Here is a 9984-nt window from a genome sequence, read left to right as displayed (position 1 = left end):
GATACTCTGTGTTACTGATAATATGTAAACATAATACCTATTTTATGGACAGGAAAAAAAGGTTAAATACTTAAAACTTGGGTTTTTAAGGAACTGCCTTTCTGGTACAGAATGAGAATCTTACTGAAAACATGGTAAAAACTACATTTTAAATTTTAAGGGATAAAAAAGAGGAGTAATTATTTCCCTTTAAGATTGTCATACTGGTTTTAGAGAAACTAAGAATAGTATGGTTTGGCTTTTATTGTTTAAAAGATGTCTTACCTTCAGTGGTTACTTATTCCAGAGCTTCTTGAACTGATACGAGTTGAATGGCAAAAGTCATTTTAAACCATTTTTAAGCTATAAAAGAATCAGAAGAGGTTAGCTTTTTTTCCTTTCTGAATTGGTGGGTTTTGTGTGCTTTTATATTAAAATATGAATGAATAAGAATGCTTAACATTAATTTGCATTTATACCATTTTCTTTACAAAGTGCTTTAATGTAAACTCATCTACCAGTGTAGACTAACTCTTAGTCTACTAAGTTTTATGTTAATTTAATGACTAACTCATCTACCAAGTAACCCTATAGATGACTTTTCTGGGTATTTTCCCCATTTTACATTAGAGAGTATTGAAACTTAAAAAGGACTCGTGATTTATCCAGTGATCCAAAGTGTGTATTTCATAAACACATCCACACAGTGTGTGCATTGTTTAGGCATTCATTACTTTCCACAGTATCTCAAATGCCTTTCATGTGAATCCCATACTATCAAAAATTGGTGATAACCTAAAATGTAGTGCAATAATACAATAAGGGATTTATTTTCTTAGAGTTGATTTCTTTGATGGATTTTTAGATTTTTATTCAAGATCTTTTGTTTGTTTGGCTTTGCTTGGAAGATAACTGATTTATTCTTTCATATTAAAGCAAATCCTGCCAAAGCACTAAATAGACCGTTTTGGGTTGGTTTTTTAGTATAATATTAATATAGGTCCACAGGTGAATTGAGTCTGATTGTTCAGATCTAAGGATTGAACCTTATGTTATCAATCCTTGACACTATCCTTGATAACTTATGGATATCAAGGATCAAACCATATGGTATCAATATTGTAGTTATTTAGCATAAACAGAATTATTTCCCAATACTTGATCTGAAATATTTTTAATGGTCTTACTTGAAACTTATATTATTTCTGGGAGTGATGTTTTTATCATTTTTCCATAGAGACAGGTTCTTGCTCTGTTGCCCAGGCTGCAGTGCAGTGATGTGATCATAGCTCACTGCAGCCTGAAACTCCTGGGTTCAAGTGATCTCTGGCGTCAGCCTCCCAAGTAGTTGGAACTCAGATATGTGCCACCACAACCAGCTAATTTATTTTTTAGAGATGAGGTCTCGCTATGTTGCCCAGTCTGGTCTCCTAGCCTCAAGTGATCTTCCCATCTCAACCTTCAGTTGGAGATTTCTGATTTATGTTAATATAAGAAAGCTGTTGATAGTTTATAATAAAGGCATTTCCTTAGATTGCTAGTATAATTTTCTGAAAATTAGTGGTAAGATGTGACAATACATCAGCTGCATCCACAGGAAAGGGGAATTAATTAGCAGTTCTGATTCTGGGTACACACTTGTTATGATCATAATTTACATAATATTTTCACGAAAATGGTCAGATCACAGCTATGAAATGTAAATGATAGAAATCTTTAATCATGTATATGGATAGACTTGTTACTATTTCCTTATCAAAGTGTCACTTTAGGGACAGCAATTGCCCCTTTAAATTAAGGATCACAACAATAATACTCTGCCCTGTCATGGAATCAGCATGAAGCCCTAGATGCTAACCAAGATTCTGTTTCAATTCTCATTTTGTATATCCTCGTTTGTGCTCTTGATTAAAATACCTCCTTATATATAGCTGAGAAGGGTTATTTATAAGTATTTTTTAAATCATTTTTATTGCATTCAAGTAATTCTTCAGGCCCAGAAGATGGGACAATCACTACCCATATAGAACTGAACGGTTTTATCCCTAACCCAAACTACAGCAGGTCTAACGTCTGAAAATGTTCCTCAGCCAGTTTGGAAGACTGGCCTTATTGCAGGACTACTGGGGCTCAAAGCTGTCACCAAGCAGAACTACACATAATTTCTTCATATACAGATCCTAGATCCAGGAAAGTATTAATGAGTTGCTGGAAAACATATTTTTACATTCTTAGAAATAAGAGCTTTTGGCAAAAGTCAGAACCAGAACTTCTGTGAAGCCAAAAGAACTGTCTCCCAGCTTTTTTCTCTAAGAAGGCCTTGTAGTTAAGGAAAGAGGACAGAAGGCAGGTGGCTATGTTCTGGGTGAATGGAGGGATTTTAATTGGTAGACGTTTTGCTGAGGGGCAATAGCCAACAGGGAGAGGGTGGAGAATGATGGGGTAATTGATGGAATGACATACTTGAGGATTTAGGGACATCAGAGTCAGAATTTATGAAGTTTAGTTATTCTATAGACAGTTACTGTCTAACAACTGAGCTAGGTACTGGGAATACAGTGGTGAGCTAAATCAAGTAAGGTCCCTACCCTCATGGACCTTAGGGAAATTCAGGGAATAAACTTCATTGTCTTTATCTGTCTCAAATCTTGAGTACAATACTTACTAATGCTAAATTTTTAAAGAATCTTTAACTGTTTATGAACAATTTGGGGGAAAAATCAGCTATATATGCCATGTGCCAGTGAAGACATATTCATTTTACGTTTATAATTTTATATGTTAACTTTTTTAAAGTTTTTTTAAAAAATTGAATATTTTCTCTGTAAGTTTAGAAATATTAAATATACACTAGAAATATTAAATATACACTGTGGGTCTAATGGTGCTGCAACCAAATAGAGAAAGTATGTATTTTAAATAAATCAGAAGTCTGCAAAGAAGTTTGGAGACCATGGGTCCCCAAACATATTTTTCCTTGACATGTTATTCCAGTCACAGAGTATTTCCCTTCCAGGCATATTAAGTTTAAAAATAAGCTGTGTTTTTAAAACTGTAAAATACCACGATAAATCCATTTTTAGTAAGAATTACATCACTTTTGCAGGAGATAAGTATATGCAGAATTAACACTTTAAAAATGCTGTAAGAAATGTAAAAAATATTTTAATGGCTTTTGTAACAGTATTTTGTGAAGAAAGAATACAACGGAGTTTCTAGCCAGAGAATCTCTAGAAAAATTTACAGTCCAAGGAAGAACAGAATTAACTACACTGTTCATTACTGTCTATACCCAGCAATCTTGATCCCAATAAAATGCGGAGTGAGACAAAAAAGGAAGATGACAGCCAAAGTTTAGGCAGGAAGAGGTGGAAACATATCTCTGAAATCCTGTCTGATTTTATAAAACACACCACCCACAAATGAAAAAGCCTTATTATTTTTATGAAGGCTGAACTTCTTTGTAAAAGTGAAAAAGGACTTCAGCAACTTATTGCAAAGAAAACCGTACCTTCAAAGAATGTTTGATGCTTTTCTTGATTGAAAAGGGAAGTAAAACCCAGGCCAAGTACAAATCCAACATCTCCCTCTAAAACTGTTCTTACTGCATAATAACCCAGACCAAAGGAGGAGGTATTTTTAAATTCACACTTGTACCCTCAAAGTTCATTTATAAAATACATGTTCATGGGAAAAAAAACTTGTATTTCAAGAAATAATTTTAAGACAGATTGTTTTAAAACTGAAGGATTAACCTTAAAAAGTATCTGTTTGAAATAACTGATTTTGTTCTGCTAGTTTTTTATGGGAAAAAAAACTAGCAGAACAACATCAGTTATTTCAATAGATGCTTTGTGGTTTGGAGAGCCTTGTATTTTTCATTTTTGTTTCCACAGATAGACTGGAACAGGGATCAGCAAACTTTCTCTAAAGGGCCAGATGATGAGTATTTTGGGCTTTGTGAGCTATACAGTTTCCGTCACTACTCTGGTTTCCTAACATGAAACCTGTACTGAAGGCAGGTAGCCTACCTTACTTGGTGTCCAAATGGAAATATGCCCTTTCTTCCTGCAAGGTTTCTCTACAGGGCCCTCTACTGAGAAAACTTCTCAGAGCTGAATTTGAAGTTTTAATTTCGAGCTCAGAACCAATCAATTCATAACTGGCACACATGAATCCAAAGAAAACTCAGTGGTCTTTACTTCTACTCTCACAACGTTTTAAAACAATTCTTAGCACAGGTTCCTTTGGCAAAAACAAATGGAATATTTCTCAAGCCCCTTTTGGCAGGGGCTACTAGCTAGTACTGTTAGCTTATGTGTGCTAGCTAATATAACTGTGTGTGTCACTTTTCTTGAAAAATCTCAAAGGAACTTTAATTAACTGGCAAGCTCCACAACAGAAGTATGTTAAATAGAACAAAGCTAAGAACTAGGAAGTAAGCAAAAATGCTCCAAGAAACTGGCAGAGACAATGGTACTCACCAAAATATTTCATCTTCTCTTCTATATTTCCTGGGCTTCTTTGCAGTTAGATTAAGCCTGGTCTAGTTCTAGTGGATGGGCTGAAGCAAAGAAGAGGGTGTGAGTTCTCTGTGCCCTTGTTCCCTGCTGGAAGAGACAAGAGATAGTTTTGTATGGCTGATGAGTGGTATAAAGAATGGCAGAAGAACAGGCTGGAATCTGTAAAGCTATAAATTTTATAGACTTCATTTAAGGACTACTCTTATGAAAGTTTTACAACACAGGGATTTCATCTGGACTGTTTGCTCTTGCTAGAACACTGTATATCAAGGGTTTTGTGAGGAGATAACTTTTATCATGTTGTAAAAGGTCCAGTGACACTCTTTACCCTAGCAATGGACGCATGCTCATATTATATTTGGACAACTAAGAGGTCTGCCCTCCTAACGCCCTCTTTATACTTTTCTACCCTGCTGTATGCCTCCAGAAGGCTAAACTGTAGATAGGGCATCAATGGGCTTTCTTGTCTTTTGTCTTCCATTTGGGCTGGGCAATGGGAAACAGGATATTGGAAGAAGGGAGGCAAGTGAGGTCATGGTATTTACCTAACATATACATTTAAATAAATATAAGTAATATACATATATAGATATAAAAAATTTAAAGCATGATTTATTATTAGGAACACCTGGAATACCATGTTCAAGAAACAAGGACATTCTTACCCTATGTGAAGACATGGACAAAAAGATAAATTCAAGATAGAAAGTTACTTGATAAACATGAAAACGAGGATTTTGTTAGCGGATATGGATGCTTAAAATATATAAATGTGTAACTGAACTACTCGAAGACAGTAGCTCCCTCTTTTGCATGATGCTTGGACACTGCCAACATTTGCCTTGAGATGTATTTGTCTACTTCCACCGCTGAGCAACCACTCTTCCGGGTGTCACATTATTTTTTTAGCTAATGAGCAAGGGAAAAGCAGCCCATGACAGACAGCAACTGACCTGGACTATCAGCTAGGCTGTGCTGTTGCTAGGAGTTGGCCTGACACAGCTACACTGTGGTGATCTGTTGAACATAAACAATCCACAAAACACTAACACGAGACAAGGCTGTGAAAAATCAAATAAAAAGACCATTCTGTAATCATGTCTGAACAGAAACAAAAACATGAACGTTGTCGAAACAACAAAAATGAACAAAAACCCGCTATCCTGACTAATATGCATTAGCATATTTAGCAATTACAGCTTTAGTTTCACTTCATTCTGCACATTACAGCATTCCTTGCACCCTACTTCCTGACAGGATGCAATTCTGAGCAAAGCCCACAAATCAACTAACACAAACCCAAATCCTGTAATACACCCTAACAGCCTCTTACTGAGACACCCCACATTTCCCCATGGAATGTGTTTCCCCTTTCTGCAAAGAGAAATAAATCCAACTTGTTCAACTACAAGTATGTTCCTGATGGTCTTGGGCTGGAGGACATAGACAAAAATACAGGTTTGGCCAAAGCTCTCATAGCTTGCACCAGGACTCTCAACGCAGTGTGCACATCTGAGACCTCTTGTGACTTAATGTTTATGAGGTGCCACTTGCTCATGGCTGGGAAGTAAGTTCACATTGAACAGAGTTCCTATATTCTGTTGAAGCACTTCAGTGTTGACTTTATGTGTTTCCCTAGGAAGATGGTCTCTTGGAATTTTTTAAATTATCTAATCAGATTTACATTCTTTCATCAAACCATTTTTAGTCTTCCATTCCTTGCTTCTACTGCTTGCTTAATATTTAGTGTTGTTCACAGGGAAAGTTATAAACATAGTTCTGATAAATCTGTTTGCAAGTGATCTCCAAGTGCTAATGAGTTCAGAAGGTCTCCAGACCAGAGATCTTAGGATAAATTTTGCTTGGGGTTACCATTTCCAACCCTGATTAAGATGTCTTCCTCAGTCTTGTCTGTGTGCGCCTGAGAACTGGACTATTTTGTTTTGTCTGCCTAGACTAATAGCTGGCCCATGGCCAAACTCTGGGGGTTAGAAGTTACACATCTTTACATACCACTGCATTTCTCCCAGTCTTCACAATTTAAAACTGCACTTCTTTCAGGCCAAACACATGCTTTCTTCATGATGTCTCACTACAAGGCTAATCTGTACACTTCCATCTCTAATACGCACCATTTCATCAGGGATATTTAGGAATTGTAGTGGTCACTTGGGCTTTTGACATGAAAAAGACAGTTCATTTGAGAAGTACTTTAAAATAGAAAGCAAATAAACTCTCATGAGCAGATCGCTTGTTTGTCTAAAAGAAAGATAATTTTGTTGAATATAGGGTTCATCTCTCCTTTGATTCCATACTTTGGGGTTAAGCAAAGCTGGCTTTTTTATTTCATGGCTTGATAAAATTATCAAGGATCTATGAGCGTGGTAACTCATGCCTATAATCCCAATACTTTGGGAGGCAGAGGCGGAAATATCAGTTAAGCCCAGGAGTTAGAGACCAGCCTGGGCAACATGGTGAAACCCCATCTCTACAAAAATTATTAATAAAAAAATTAGCCAGGTGTGATGGCACACACCTGTAGTCCCAACTACTCGGGAGTCTGAGGTGGGAGGATGGCTTGAGCCTAGAGGTGGAGGCTGCAGTGAGCTGTGATCACAACACTGCACTCCAGCCTGGGCAACAGGGAGAGATCCTGTCTCAAAAAAAAAAAAAAAATCATGGATCCAAGTTACTGCCCAAAGAAGTCATCATTCTCCTTCAAGTATGTATATGTTGAAATCCAATTTTCAACACGTAAGCTTTCCTTCCTCCACTTATGGAGAAAACAAAATAAATCTTTACAGTGATAATTTCATATCTGCCTGAAACCAGTTTCATTATTTCTTCCTCTGCTTCTTCGTTCCTCTTACTCTCCATTTCTCTCTCTTGGAAAGCTAAACATTTATTGATTTTTTAGAATATTGGCTTGTCAGAGTCCAATTTCTCATGTTGTAATCATTCTAAAATGCCTACATTGGCTTTATGAATAAGTTACCACTGTTTTTAAAACTTCTTTGAAATTTATATGTAAAAAATTATATTCAACTAAAAAGAATGATGATAAAGGATATCTTTAAGGGTTCTTTGCCAATATTCTTTAAAATTTGTATGTAAAAAATTATATTCAACTAAAAAGAATGATGATAAAGGATATCTTTAAGGGTTCTTTGCCAATATTCTTCTAGGTTTTTTTTTAGAAAAATGTTTTTGCTGTCACCATGTATACCTTGAATTTCCATATGTGCAGTTTAAAAATGTAAAGGGTAAAAATGCATTTCGATTCCAATTCCATTAGTAACATGAGCCAGCTTGTCACCATTTCATATGTGCAGAAAAAAGTAATAACTTTTAAAGACCATTTTCTAGTTATATGGCAAAGTATAAGCAAGCAGGGGGTATGAAGAAGCACAGAGATCCAAATTGTGGAAAAATCTCTATTGACACTTTCTCTCCCGGTGCCCTTCCGGCTGCATCCTCTCCTCTCTTTAGTGATGCCTCTTCCTCTGCCAATTGATTAAATCTCACAGATCCTCAAATTCTGTTGTGGCAATTTTTGATATCGGTCTATATACATGTATATGTTCTTTCTGGATGATTTGATCTACTCTGGCTATTTTTAGTCATGACTCCCAAATAATTATCTCCAATCCAGATTTTTTCCCCTAGATTCAGATCCAAATCCAGTTGTAGCAGTTACCTTTTGACCCCCACGTCTTCATGCATGCTGCCTCTCAGCCCAGCTTACACCTCCCACCAGCCAGTGTACCCACGCAGCTGAGTGACATAGGTACCCATATTCCCTGTTCCTGTTAACACCCTGAGCATCTCCTTCTCTCTACATGTACCCTGTTATTATCTTCCTTTTGAGTGTGTGTCCTATGATAGTAAGTTTCTTGGCAGCTGGTTAACAATCACAGGTGTAACACATAATATTGTTCAATAAATTATTGAACAAACAGGGTCCATTTTTAATGTGTGTGGGTGGACTTAACAAGCCATAAATTCTAAACTAGGTTGTCTTCAGGGGCAAAAACAAAAAACAAAACACACACACACAAAAAAAACAACGAAAATGCAAATTCAGATTCACAAGCATTGATCATTTATTACTTTTTCTGTTATACATTGAATTGTGGATGTCCTTTAATTAGTAAAACAGCCACTAAAATTGTTTTTATGGTTTGCTATCACAAAAAGTCAAAGGATTGCTAGAATGCTGTTTACCTGTTTCAACAGCGCCCATCAACTACCGCTGCTCACTTTACATGGAAATAAGAACAGCTACTATTCATTGAGCCTATTTCTATATGGTAATCTTAGTGTCCTCACTCACATTAATTCATTGAATTCTCCCCAAACTCTATGAGGTAAACTATTATGCCCATTTTAGAGATGAAACTGAGGTTTAAAGAGATTAAGTTTCCAAAAATCAGATAACTAATAAGGAGTAGAGTGAATCTGAATTTAAGTCTCATTGCAGAGAGCTTAAGTTCTTACACAGCATGGTATGCGACCTTTCAACCACTGGAAGGGGCACTGTGAAGTCTGCATATAGTACACCAGTCATCACCAATTATGGGGCCTGACTAAACCTTTTGATTCCAGGCAGGCACAACTAAACAGACCAGTCCTCGGGAACACAAAGACAAGACTGGCCCTGCAGGAAAAACAAAGATCAAACAAATCCTAGCCAAACCACAGCCACACTGAACGGCTTATCTCTGCAGGAAAGAGTACATGTGTGTAAATAAAACTATGGATTATAACTCTATTAAAAACTGGAATTCAGTTCCCACCAGATTTTGTCTTAGGTCTTTTTCTATTTGGTCTTATGCTTAAAGAAATATTGGCCTTTTAAATTAACAATCACACATCAGCAAGAACTACTGTTTGTTCATCACGGATCATGGGCTGTGCTGATTTTGTAGGAGTATGCATTTTAAACCGCCAATAAAGTATTCAGGTTAAAAAAAAACTCTCAAAAAAATGGTGACGGGCTGATTGAACTTTGAGGCAGGCAGAGTACGTGAGGGGATGCTAAGAATCCTTTGGGTAGTGATGGGAGAGGCGGGTGGAGACAGGGCAGTTACCATGCCTTGTACCTTGTCTATGTTGCTCATCATGTAACAAGAGCTGGAGAGATTCCTGTGAATCTTCCCAGGGAAAGGCAAAGGTACTTTTTCTTATGAATGTCTTCATGTCCCTTGTCCTTATTTCTTCATCATTTTGGTAACAATCCCTCAGATGCCTCATCCCTTTAAGAAATTTAGACTCACATGTCAAAACCATATATGCATTTTGTTCCACTGACCCCAAGTGGTAACTGCGAGTACTAATTCTAACAATTAGGCATTTTTTTAAAAGTCCTATTAATGTTTACCTATAATTTAACCTATAAGGATAAACCCATACCCCCATTGAACATGGTACTTTTTTCCATTTATTGTCTAATATGTGGCACACAGTAAATGAACAATCTCAA

The 9984-nt window shown here is 36.6% G+C and overlaps 1 long non-coding RNA gene across 4 annotated transcripts in view; it reads right to left on the bottom strand.

The window, feature by feature from the left end:
- Nucleotides 1–88: 88 nt before the first annotated feature.
- Nucleotides 89–9984, bottom strand: part of LOC129049064 (uncharacterized) — a 116761-nt gene continuing 106865 nt past the window's right edge. For all 4 annotated transcript variants that reach the window (XR_008511837.1, XR_008511835.2, XR_008511834.1 and 1 more), the window contains 2 exons: nt 4464–4589; nt 89–342 (listed from right to left, as the gene is read on the bottom strand). This is a non-coding gene — a long non-coding RNA (uncharacterized LOC129049064). The remainder of the gene's footprint in view (nt 343–4463; nt 4590–9984) is intronic.

The sequence above is a fragment of the Pongo abelii genome, chromosome 10, assembly GCF_028885655.2.
Source record: "Pongo abelii isolate AG06213 chromosome 10, NHGRI_mPonAbe1-v2.0_pri, whole genome shotgun sequence".
In the NCBI taxonomy this organism is placed as follows: Eukaryota; Metazoa; Chordata; class Mammalia; order Primates; family Hominidae; genus Pongo; species Pongo abelii.
The sequence above is the reverse complement of the archived record's forward strand: the minus strand, read 5'-3'. Positions and strand labels throughout refer to the sequence as shown.